The 12244-nt window shown below is 44.2% G+C and overlaps 4 non-coding genes across 4 annotated transcripts; 3 read left to right on the top strand and 1 right to left on the bottom strand.

The window, feature by feature from the left end:
• The first annotated feature begins 3173 nt into the window (after positions 1–3173).
• On the top strand, positions 3174–3308 carry LOC134603887 (U8 small nucleolar RNA). Its single transcript, XR_010090626.1, has one exon. It is a non-coding gene; the product is annotated as a U8 small nucleolar RNA (small nucleolar RNA).
• Positions 3309–4569: 1261 nt separating this feature from the next.
• On the top strand, positions 4570–4704 carry LOC134603889 (U8 small nucleolar RNA). The gene has a single exon (XR_010090628.1). It is a non-coding gene; the product is annotated as a U8 small nucleolar RNA (small nucleolar RNA).
• Positions 4705–4985: 281 nt separating this feature from the next.
• TRNAI-AAU (transfer RNA isoleucine (anticodon AAU)) lies at positions 4986–5059 on the top strand. Its single transcript has one exon. It is a non-coding gene; the product is annotated as a tRNA-Ile (tRNA).
• A 5253-nt stretch (positions 5060–10312) lies between these two features.
• On the bottom strand, positions 10313–10394 carry TRNAS-GCU (transfer RNA serine (anticodon GCU)). The gene has a single exon. It is a non-coding gene; the product is annotated as a tRNA-Ser (tRNA).
• Positions 10395–12244: the final 1850 nt, after the last annotated feature.

Raw genomic sequence — 12244 nt, 5'->3', positions numbered from 1 at the left:
GGGATAAATATATCGACACAGTGCAACAAAAGGAGAGAAAAACCCTGCCCTTGAGTTAACTAGTTTACATATAAAGTATAACGCATCGCTTCACCGTGTGTTAAAACAACCGGCTGGGAGCTTACCATGTGATATACACCATAACTATACTGTACACAAAGATTAACATGTCATAATATTGTAAATCATTACGGAATCTATTGGCGCAGTATAAATGGCAATAATATATATAATGCACACCAGCACCACATATCCCTACAAATAGCTCAGCATATACCGGTAATGCACACCAGCACCAAATATCCCTACAAATAGCTCAGCATATAACCGTAATGCACACCAGCACCAAATATCCCTACAAATAGCTCAGCATATACCGGTAATGCACACAAGCACCACATATCCCTACAAATAGCTCAGCATATACCGGTAATGCACACCAGCACCACATATCCCTACAAATAGCTCAGCATATACCGGTAATGCACACCAGCACCAAATATCCCTACAAATAGCTCAGCATATACCGGTAATGCACACAAGCACCAAATATCCCTACAAATAGCTCAGCATATACCGGTAATGCACACCAGCACCAAATATCCCTACAAATAGCTCAGCATATACCGGTAATGCACACCAGCACCAAATATCCCTACATATAGCTCAGCATATACCTGTAATGCACACCAGCACCAAATATCCCTACAAATAGCTCAGCATATACCGGTAATGCACACAAGCACCAAATATCCCTAAAAATAGCTTAGCATATACCCGTAATGCACACCAGCACCAAATATCCCTACAAATAGCTCAGCATATACCTGTAATGCACACAAGCACCAAATATCCTGCTAAATAGCTCAGCATATACCGGTAATGCACACAAGCACCAAATATCCCTACAAATAGTTCAGCATATACCCGTAATACTGATTATTATGGAGTTGTCAGATTGCAGAGTTCATGCAGAATATGTGATATCGGATTTCTGTTACACAAGATTCCAAAAATCACGTACAAACATGTCAAAGCAATAATATACCATATACATATAGCTCCCAGTATGTATAGCTGTGTGTGTGTGTGTGATAGGAATAGAAGTATGTGAAAGGGAAGTGTGTGATAGGGATAGTAGTGTCTATGTGTGATAGGTATGGTAGTGTGTGATCAGGATAGACGTGTGTGATAGGGATAGAAGTGTGTGATCCACTCCCTCTAGAATGTAAGCTCATGGAGCAGGGCCCTCCACCCCTTTGTTCCTGTACGTCTAGTTATCTGGTTACAATTACATGTATGTTAGTCCACCCATTGTACAGCGCTACGGAATTTGATGGCGCTATATAAATAATAACATAATAATAATAATAATAATAATAATAGGGAAGTGTGTGATAGGGATAGTAGTGTGTATGTGTGATAGGAATAGTAGTGTGTGTGAAAGGGATAGAAGAGTGTGATAGGGATTGCAGTGTGTGTGTGATAGGGATAGTAGTGGGTGATAGGGATTGCAGTGTGTGTGTGTGATAGGGATAGTAGTGGGTGATAGGGATAGTAGTGGGTGATAGGGATAGTAGTGTGTGATAGGGTTAGTAGTGGGTGATAGGGATAGTAGTGGGTGATAGGGTTAGTAGTGGGTGATAGGGATAGTAGTGGGTGATAGGGATTGCAGTGTGTGTGTGATAGGGATAGTAGTGGGTGATAGGGATTGCAGTGTGTGTGTGTGATAGGGATAGTAGTGTGTGATAGGGATAGTAGTGGGTGATAGGGATTGCAGTGTGTGTGTGATAGGGTTAGTAGTGGGTGATAGGGATTGCAGTGTGTGTGTGTGATAGGGATAGTAGTGGGTGATAGGGATTGCAGTGTGTGTGTGATAGGGATAGTAGTGGGTGATAGGGATTGCAGTGTGTGTGTGACAGGGATTGCAGTGTGTGTGTGTGTGATAGGGATAGTAGTGGGTGATAGGGATTGCAGTGTGTGTGTGATAGGGTTAGTAGTGGGTGATAGGGATTGCAGTGTGTGTGTGTGATAGGGATAGTAGTGGGTGATAGGGATAGTAGTGGGTGATAGGGATAGTAGTGGGTGATAGGGATAGTAGTGGGTGATAGGGATTGCAGTGTGTGTGTGATAGGGATAGTAGTGGGTGATAGGGATTGCAGTGTGTGTGTGTGATAGGGATAGTAGTGTGTGATAGGGATTGCAGTGTGTGTGTGTGATAGGGATAGTAGTGGGTGATAGGGATTGCAGTGTGTGTGTGATAGGGTTAGTAGTGGGTGATAAGGATTGCAGTGTGTGTGTGATAGGGATAGTAGTGGGTGATAGGGATTGCAGTGTGTGTGTGATAGGGATAGTAGTGTGTGTGTGTGATAGGGATAGTAGTGTGTGACAGGGATTGCAGTGTGTGTGTGTGATAGGGATAGTAGTGGGTGATAGGGATTGCAGTGTGTGTGTGATAGGGTTAGTAGTGGGTGATAGGGATTGCAGTGTGTGTGTGTGATAGGGATAGTAGTGTGTGATAGGGATTGCAGTGTGTGTGTGATAGGGTTAGTAGTGGGTGATAGGGATAGTAGTGGGTGATAGGGATTGCAGTGTGTGTGTGATAGGGATAGTAGTGGGTGATAGGGATAGTAGTGTGTGTGTGATAGGGATTGCAGTGTGTGTGTGATAGGGATAGTAGTGGGTGATAGGGATAGTCGTGGGTGTGTATTAGAATTATTAAGATGGGTACTAACATGTCTGGTTATTGCAGTATTTACCTGGTAATAAATGATTTCAGAGACTTTGTGCTGAGCTGTCCAGCGATAACCCTAACATGTCTGGTTATTGCGGCTCGTGGTAATTACTTTATTCCAGAGCCCGTTTGCTATGAACAAGCTTTGCCCTTACTGCGGTGTATTGTGAATCTAATCACTGCCCTAAACAAAGATGGCCGACACTAACTATCTGGTATGTAAATTAAATTTTGCACTGCATCATGGGATGTAACATTTTGTGTTTTTCTTTTTATTATTTGTTTTACAGACGGAATATTATTAGTATTAACTATATATTTTGTGCATATTAATAACATATTATAGTTAGGGTACGTCAATAATAATATCTTAAGTGTCACCCTCAGCTTACTCGGTGCTGTCTTCGGGCTGGTCCTTGCGTTTTGCCTGTATTAAGTATCTTCAGTGAGGTCAATCCTTACCTGTTCCTCCTTAGGGAGAAACAGTACATGATGAATGGAGGAGGCTGATGTTTGATTACAGCAACTCCGCATCTCCCGAGCGACAACACAACTCGGGAGGTGATATTCTGATTCGGTTTCTTCACTGATTGATCATAGATTGTTGAGAATTTAGTAAAAAATAGTTATTGAAGTTATATAATAACAACAATGTGTTGTGGGTGCTACACTTTAACATAACATCTTGTTGTGTAAGCACAAAGTAACGTTTTATATTAGCTCTGAGTAACATTTTATATTTTATTTGCTTAATGGCTGGAATTTTAATTGCTAAGAGACCATATCTTTCCCTGGCTTGTTTTTGCTACTATTTATTCCGTGAGAGGCTGTTGTGTGTTTTATATTAATCTCACAATGAGTTAAAGGGACACTCCAGGCACCCAGACCACTTCAGCTCATTGGAGTGGTCTGGGTGCCAACTCCCACTACCCTTAACCCTGCAAGTGTAATTATTGCAGTTTTTTTAAAACTGCAATATTTACCTTGCAGGGTTAAGTCCTCCCCTAGTGGCTGTCTATTAGACAGCCACTAGAGGACACTTCCTGCTTCATAGCACAGGTTTTCTGTGCTAGAGCGTCGCTGGACGTCCTCACGCTGTGTGAGGACCTCCAGCGTCGCTCTATTCCCCATAGGGAAGCATTGAAATTCATTTTCAATGCTTTCCTATGGGGTGCGCTAATGCGCATGCGCGGCATTGCCGCGCATGCGCATTAGGTCTCCTCGGCCGGCGGGCGAGATCAGTCTCGCCCACCGGCCGACGTAACCAGAAGGAGGAGCGGCGGGGGAGGAGGAAGCAGCGACGTGGGACCTGTCGCTGCCCCTGGTAAGTGACTGAAGGGGTTTTCACCCCTTCAGTAACTGGGGATTGGTGGGTGGGAGGGAGAGGGACCCTCCAGTGCCAGAAAAACGGATCGTTTTTCTGGCACTGGAGTTTCCCTTTAAATCTGAACTAACAGGATGGAATTCCAACTTTACAAACAATGTGTCTCCATTAGAGAGCTCCTTTTTATTTTATTTTTTTGGTTTTTACCAAACGGCTGCGAAGGTTATACTCCCCTCCTTTAACATGGCTAACGATGTCTAAATGGCTAAAGCCCCATCTATGCAAATTACATCCAGGTGGCTGCTGGGATTCCACTGAATTAACGTTAAACACTGAATACAACTAATATCGATTTATTTTTTATTATTGAAATTTCCTAGATAATTGACTTCCTGCTAATCTAATAGGTATATAATAATAAATATCGGTTCTTGGTGTGAGTGTTTCTTTTCGCCCTCAGTTTACCCGGTACTGTCTCCGGTCTGGTCCTTGCTAGTATTACATATCGGTATCTTCAGTGAGGTCAATCCTTACCTGTTCCTCCTTAGGGAGAAACAGTACATGATGAATGGAGGAGGCTGATGTGTGATTACAGCAACTCCGCATCTACCGAGCGACAACACAACTCGGGAGGTGATATTCTGATTCGGATTTCTCACTGATGGATGCTCTTTCGTAGAATGTAGGTAAAAAATAGAACTAATTATTGGAGATCTCAATACTTTTATCATAAGTATGAACTCTGATAGAACTTTACTTTATTTATGTGTTATTTTCGTTTAGAGTGTTTGGAGTTTCAGTAAATAATTTACAGCTGGTTAACTAGACGCAAGTCATTTCAATAGAATTCACTTACAGCTCCTGATACAATATTCAGTGTTCTGAAAATGTACACTAAATTCTAATTTATCTCTCGTAATTTTAAATGGCCGGTTAGCTCAGTTGGTTAGAGCGTGGTGCTAATAACGCCAAGGTCGCGGGTTCGATCCCCGTACGGGCCAATTGTTTTTTTTATTTTATTTAATATCAATTAAAGAATAAACATTATTAGTACACTATGTCTTTTTCCTATGTGAATTGTAATTTCTAAACTTATAGATGTGCAGTTAGTTTCATATAATGACAATGAACATGAATTTGACTTATTTTCCCAGCCTGTTTTCTTTATGTTGCTATTTTTATTTTAAGGGTCGCTCTCAGCATTGTACCCCCAGTAATAAATTAATTAATAAATTAACGATCAATAATAGAGAAAATCCTTGAGGGGAAATCCTGTGAATCATCAAACTCTCAAGGGTTAGCGTCACCCTCAGAGAGACGCCTGCTTAAAATAGAGTCTTTAGAAAATATCATTGGCCCCACTATTGTTTGGAAGCGCATCATTTAAAAACAAAGTCCTTATTTCACCTCAGACTATCTGCACTATTATGCTTTGTATGTTTATTTACTTTTAGAGCTATTATCAACATTTGAACAAGAGTAATGTAATGTGTGCGTGACAGACCACCGGGTCATGGACTAGTACATGTCTCCCAGCCACCACTTTCTCCTGAAAGAACTATAATGACTCACCTGAGCCCCCTTCCTACTGTGCCTACCAGTTAAGGGGAACTCGCACAGGCAATGCACACCTGACTGGGAGCTACCTAAAAACCTCCTAGAACTGGCTTGTCAAACACCATCAAGGGCGCTATTTGGAGGGGTGATGAGGAGGTGGTGAGGTATTCAAAGACACCCAGGACTTGAGGAAGCAACATGTACGGGCTTCATACGCAGTCATCAAAAGTGACTGAGACTTTCCACCCTGCGCTCTGGAACTCGACGCCGGATTGGATGCCGTTGGCTAATCAAAACGTATCCTCTGGACTATTCGGGCTATGCACCTCCAATCCGAGCTATTTCTGGACAGAGTGCCCTTCAAGCGGAGGGTTTTCTGGCAGTGACACCAGTTTGGGGATACGGGCAGGGTTATAGGAAACCTTATTTTAGGGAACACTATTGTTAGGCACCCAGTTGTCTGACTGTTAATAAAGTTATCCCGTTATGTCCAGATGCACATGTGCCAGGATTGTAAAATGTATTGTGCAATACTATAGTTCTATTGGTGAGCCCCTGTGGGGACATGTGTATAATAAGGCGACAGTCACTCAATAAAGTGTTTGTGTTGTACCCTTACATCAAGTCTCAGCTGATGACTAGTGCAGACCTATAATCACTCTGGGGGCTTTCACTAAAGGGCAATGCGATACTCCGCTCACCTAGGAGAGGTCCGCCACATCTGGTGGCAGAAGTGGAGGGTCCTTTATCCCAAAGTGAAGGAAGTGACCCCCTAAAGGAGTGGGATGAATCGGCGGATGGAGAAGTCCTATGAGCGATTGAAGAGCACTTCTCTGATAGAATTGCTGGAGGTGAGGGGAATTATCGTGAGCAACAAGTCTAAAGCGACACTAGTAGCATAGTTATTGGAGATGGATCAAGCCAGCTCCGCGTCCTGGGAGGAGTCAAAGCTTTACAGAGAAGTAAAGACTAAGCTGGTGCTGTTTGCCTCAAACCCCTCAACAGAAATCATCCAGAAGCCCCTGGCAGATGTCGGAGCAGCTGTGCAAGCCAGAGGAGAATATATCTGAGCAAGAATGCGCTTAACTGACCCCGTAAAAAAACAAACACAACCACACCTTGAACCTCCGCCATCGGAGAAGTCTTACGTCTGGCCAGTAGATATTAAAGCAAAAGTTGAATTATGGCTCAAGCAATCAATATTGGGTATGGCAGCTGGAAGTGAACTAGTTTGACACAGTTAATGGGAACATATGACACAGTGTTATCATAGTTACGGTGAATATGTAAATCAATATTTCATTAGAGATTGTCACTACATGGAATAAGCATTGTCGAATAAATATATCAAATTTAAATATCGATAACGTAGAATCCAGCTAAGACAGTAATGCAGCAATTGGTAGTATAGGAAATTACATCTCAATAAAAACAGAGCCTTAAAAGGCCTAAAAATCATGGTGGCTACCCAGTATTAAAGGGACACTATAGTCACCACAACATCTACAGCTTATTGTATTTGTTCTGGTGAGTATAATCATCCCCCTCAGGATTTTTGCTGTAAATATTGTTTTTTTCAGAGAAAAGGTAATGTTTACATTACAGCCTAGGGATACCTCCACTGGCCACTCTTCAGATGGCTACTAGAGATGCTTCCTGGGGCACTGCTGCACAGTGTGACTGCCATTCAATGTCTCCACCCTCTGCATGGAGACACTGAACTTTCCTCATAGAGATGCATTGATTCAATGCATTTCTATAACGAGATGCTGATTGGCCAGGGCTGTGTTTGGCGTGTGCTGGCTCTGCCCCTGATCTTCCTCCTTGACAGCCTTAGCCAATCCTATAGGAAAGCATTGTGATTGGCTCAGAGAATCACTTCTGATGATGTCAGCCAAGCAGGCAGATCTGGGGCAGAGCCAGCAGCAGCAGTTTGTGTTCTTGACTCTATAGTGTTCCTTTTAGTAGGAATAAATCAACATGAGCGTATATATCCCTCTGTAGTATGCATGTAGGGCAAAAAGAACGTCAAGGTAGCATTCGTAGAAAGAAGAAACAAATAAAAAAAAAATACAAAAATATAAATGGCCTGTAACAGCACTAGCACATAGGGGTACTACAGGCACAATATGTTAACATAAGTACAATATGTATGTCTCCAAGGGCACAGTCCCTCCCCCCCCCCCCCCCCCCCTTCCTGAGCCAGTAAGCATCTCCTCAGCAATAGTACCTCAACACGATGGGCACTCGAAGGTCATATTGGTCGGCGTACCGTGAGATATGCCAGGGCAGTATGAAAGCATATCTCCTCCCATCACCGGCCACTCAGAGAAGAAGATACCCATCCTCTCAGCCACCGGTCTCAGCACAGTACTCACAACCTCCTCTGGTCCCCTGCATAACCCTGAGGAACAGTCTTCAGGAGGCGCTATAGTGGGCCAGCAACTCCTCAGGGCACATAAGTGCTGACAGAATAGGCTCCAGGATGTGTCTATAGTGAACCTTCTAATTATCACATAAACGTGAGGGTGGTGGATAACCATGGAAACATAAAGCATAAGTTTCTCATGAGGGCGGAGAGCACTGGATCCAGGGTGAGGCTGGCCCAACGGGTTTCAGTCCCCTGGAGGAAGATTCCTCACTGGCACATGCGAGGCCTACTCCGGCGGTGAGTGGGGCAGACGGCCGCTGCCCCACTGTCCTGCCCATCAGCGCTCAGCCAGGAGCCGGACCCGCGAGGAACTGTCCCTGTTTCCCCCCCCCTTTGGGCTGGGGGGGTGATCCCGGCCTACACCCATGAGCCTCGAACACCACAAGCATCTAAGGCACAGCAGCAGGGCTGCCACGACCCGCAACCTGGGCACTACATCCAAGATGGCGGAGGCCATGTGAGATGGCGCCAAAACAGGAGACACCACAAGCTGCTCACCCGGCATCGGCAGTAAACAGGGCAGGACGTGGGCGCCGACAGGACAGATGTTCACGGCAGCCAATGACTTGCATGCCCCCTCCAGCCCCAATGAGACACAGCCGCAACAGAGAGGGAGGCAGAGGAAGCCTGTCCACGCCAACAGGATCACAAACCGTGATACGCCACTCTCCTGGTGCACCGAGACCCATATGAAGCCTGCCAGAAGCCACGAACCACACCGGGTCGGCTGTAAAGCGCCTACCGGATGATCCCGACGACGACACACAGGCAGCCGACAAGCAGCAGGAACACATTGCAAACTATGGATCACTGAGACTTTCACTAGCCAAGGAGGTTGAAAAGCAAGGCTGGGGATGGGGTGACTTGAACTCTCTTTTCAGCATCTCAGTGACCGTCTTGCATTATGTTATAAGCATGATATGTTAGGCATGATATGTTAGGCATGATGATGTATTAAGGCATGATTTATTAAGCATGATATATTAAGCATGATAATTTAGGCGTTCTATTTTCTGTGACTGACATGCATTAACCCCTCCCTATATTGTTAGCACTATATCCTCTTTGCACTCAACTATCTATGCAGGGCTGGAGGCATCTAGAGATCCGGGCGATAGGTCCTAGCATACTTAAGGATGTCTGTACTGTATAAGCCTGCTGTCCACATCTTCCACGACCTGTTATTACTCATCTCATAACCAACACTGCCTTACTTCTGCTACCAGACTCCTAATCCTACAATGCTGAGTCCCAGAAGGCCTGTCATAATAACTAAGCCTGCCTGCCTGGCACACTCCTGATATCTCATATCGTTCTAATATTCCTGTCTTATAAGCGTGTAATATATAAGTTTACGCACCACCACACATATAAGAGCGACTCATACACACTGCTACACACGTACGCCTATAACCATAGGACATACATGTGACAATTGTAGAATTGTGTAACTAAATGTGTGCAGTTACTTCTTATACTTTACCCTTAATATAAAAATGTGCTGACGAAGCTAAATGAAGCAAAGTAATAACTCTTGAAGATCTATACCTAATGTAACCTGTTTCATTATGATTTTTGCATATTCTTGCACTCGTTATTGTGACGATGCAAGATGATTTGTTTACTTGAGCACAAGAAAATAAAGAATAAAAAAAAAAAAAAAAAAGAGTTTCTCATGAGGGGGGAATCCATTTTTGTAACAGGTGCACAACTTGAAAGAGAAACTTAGAACATGTGGCCCTGGTAACCTCCATCGGCTTAGGGGGTGAAGCGGGGCATCAGACAGACCCTCCCGCTTCTGCAGGTATGTACACATCATCCAGATAGTGCATTAGGCTTTGAGTCCTAACAACTATTCTGTAGGATTTCAGCGCCATGTTAAGCAGCAGGCTAGAATCATTGGCATTTTTAAATACAGTAGACTTTCCGTGACAAACCGGCATCAAACTAAAGTTTGATGGTCATAACCATTGAGGGATCCGGTGCAGTCAAAGTTTGGAAGCAGTTTTCAGCCCTTTTTCTGAGGCACACAACAGGAGCTGCAAAAGATGGCTGTCTGCTAGCGCGACGGTCCTGGCCACGCCACCGTGACAGAATCAAATTTTTTTTGTGGTTGTGTCACAATGGAAACAAGACTTAAAAAAATTATATAGATAATTACATTTTATTTTATTAATCGCTTTACCAACATAACATAGTATTTAATGCAAGTTTTATTTTTTAACTGTGAAGTTAGTAGCTCTTATATTTGATGAGCAATAGAAAACGACGAGGATGGGGTTCGAACCCACGCGTGCAGAGCACAATGGATTAGCAGTCCATCGCCTTAACCACTCGGCCACCTCGTCATATTAATGAGGGTCACTAAGCCTAATAGCTAATTATTCAGCACCTTCATGACCTAAAAGTGGTTTCACAAGATTTGACTCCTGTGAATTTTTCAATACATTTTCTCTCTTCGATCAAATTAACAATTAAGAGGATCGAATAACAGATTCCTTGGGACTAGAGATGTTGCGAACATAAAATTTTCCGGTCACGAACGGCAAACGCGAATTTCCGCAAATGTTCGCGAACGGGCGAACCGGGCGAACCGCCATAGACTTCAATAGGCAGGCGAATTTTAAAACCCACAGGGACTCTTTCTGGCCACAATAGTGATGGAAAAGTTGTTTCAATGGGGACTAACACCTGGACTGTGGCATGCCGGAGGGGGATCCATGGCAAAACTCCCATGGAAAATTACATAGTTGATGCAGAGTCTGGTTTTAATCCATAAAGGGTATAAATCACCTAACATTCCTAAATTGTTTGGAATAACGTGCTTTAAAACATCAGTTATGATGTTGTATTGATCAGGTAGTGTAAGGGTTACGCCCGCTTCACAGTGACAGACCAAACTCCCCGTTTAACGCACCGCAAACAACCGCAAACAGTCCATTTGCACAAGGTTGGATACCAAGCTAGCCATGTCCCGTTCCTTGTACTCACTGATGTAATTGAAGGTCTCTTCCTCCACCCAGCCACGTACAACACCAAGGGTCCCCGAAAGGTGACAACAAGCCCCCTGGGACGCCTGCTGTGTTTGGTCTTCCACCTCCTCAAAGCCACCTTCCTCCTCTGACTCCTCTTCTTCGGACTCCTCTCTCTGCGTTGCCTCTCTCTGCGTTATTATAAGGTGTGTTAAGTAGTACTATTCCTATCAGTTTAATCCCTGTTACGTCCCCTATCAGAGGACGTGTATATGGCATTGATTTTAGGAACCGGGAGATGGAAAAAGATGCTTGGTCGGTCCTCCTACTTCAAATTTGGGGCACTGTGCGTGTAATCTAATGCGCCACCAGATAGGAGTGGTGTGTTAAGTAGTACTATTCTTATCAGTTTAATCCCTGTTACGTCCCCTATCAGAGGACGTGTATATGGCATTGATTTTAGGAACCGGGAGATGGAAAAAGATGCTTGGTCGGTCCTCCTACTTCAAATTTGTGGCACTGCGCGTGCAATCTAATGTGCCACCAGATAGGAGTGGTGTGTTAAGTAGTACTATTCTTATCAGTTTAATCCCTGTTACGTCCCCCTCATCAGGCCTTTTTTAGTCGAATATACCGCCCACTGTCAGTCCCTTCGGGATCCATCCCTCATTCATCTTAATAAAGGTGAGGTAATCTAGACTTTTTTGACCTAGGCGACTTCTCTTCTCAGTGACAATACCTCCTGCTGCACTGAAGGTCCTTTCTGACAGGACACTTGAAGCGGGGCAGGCCAGAAGTTCTATCGCAAATTGGGATAGCTCCAGCCACAGGTCAAGCCTACACACGCAGTAGTCAAGGGGTTCATCGCTCCTCAGAGTGTCGATATCTGCAGTTAAGGCGAGGTAGTCTGCTACCTGTCGGTTGAGTCGTTCTCTGAGGGTGGACCCCGAAGGGCTGTGGCGATGCGTAGGACTTAAAAAGCTCTGCATGTCCTCCATCAACAACACGTCTGTAAAGCGTCCTGTCCTTGCCATCGTGGTCGTGGGAGGAGGAGGATTACTTTCACCTCTTCCCCTGTTAGATTCCCGTTGTGCTGTGACATCACCCTTATACGCTGTGTAAAGCATACTTTTTAATTTATTTTGGAACTGCTGCATCCTTTCCGACTTGCGGTAATTCGGTAACATTTCAGGCACTTTCTGCTTATACCGGGGGTCTAGTAGCGT

The sequence above is a fragment of the Pelobates fuscus genome, chromosome 3 (assembly GCF_036172605.1).
Source record: "Pelobates fuscus isolate aPelFus1 chromosome 3, aPelFus1.pri, whole genome shotgun sequence".
Taxonomy (NCBI): Eukaryota; Metazoa; Chordata; class Amphibia; order Anura; family Pelobatidae; genus Pelobates; species Pelobates fuscus.
The sequence above is the reverse complement of the archived record's forward strand: the minus strand, read 5'-3'. Positions and strand labels throughout refer to the sequence as shown.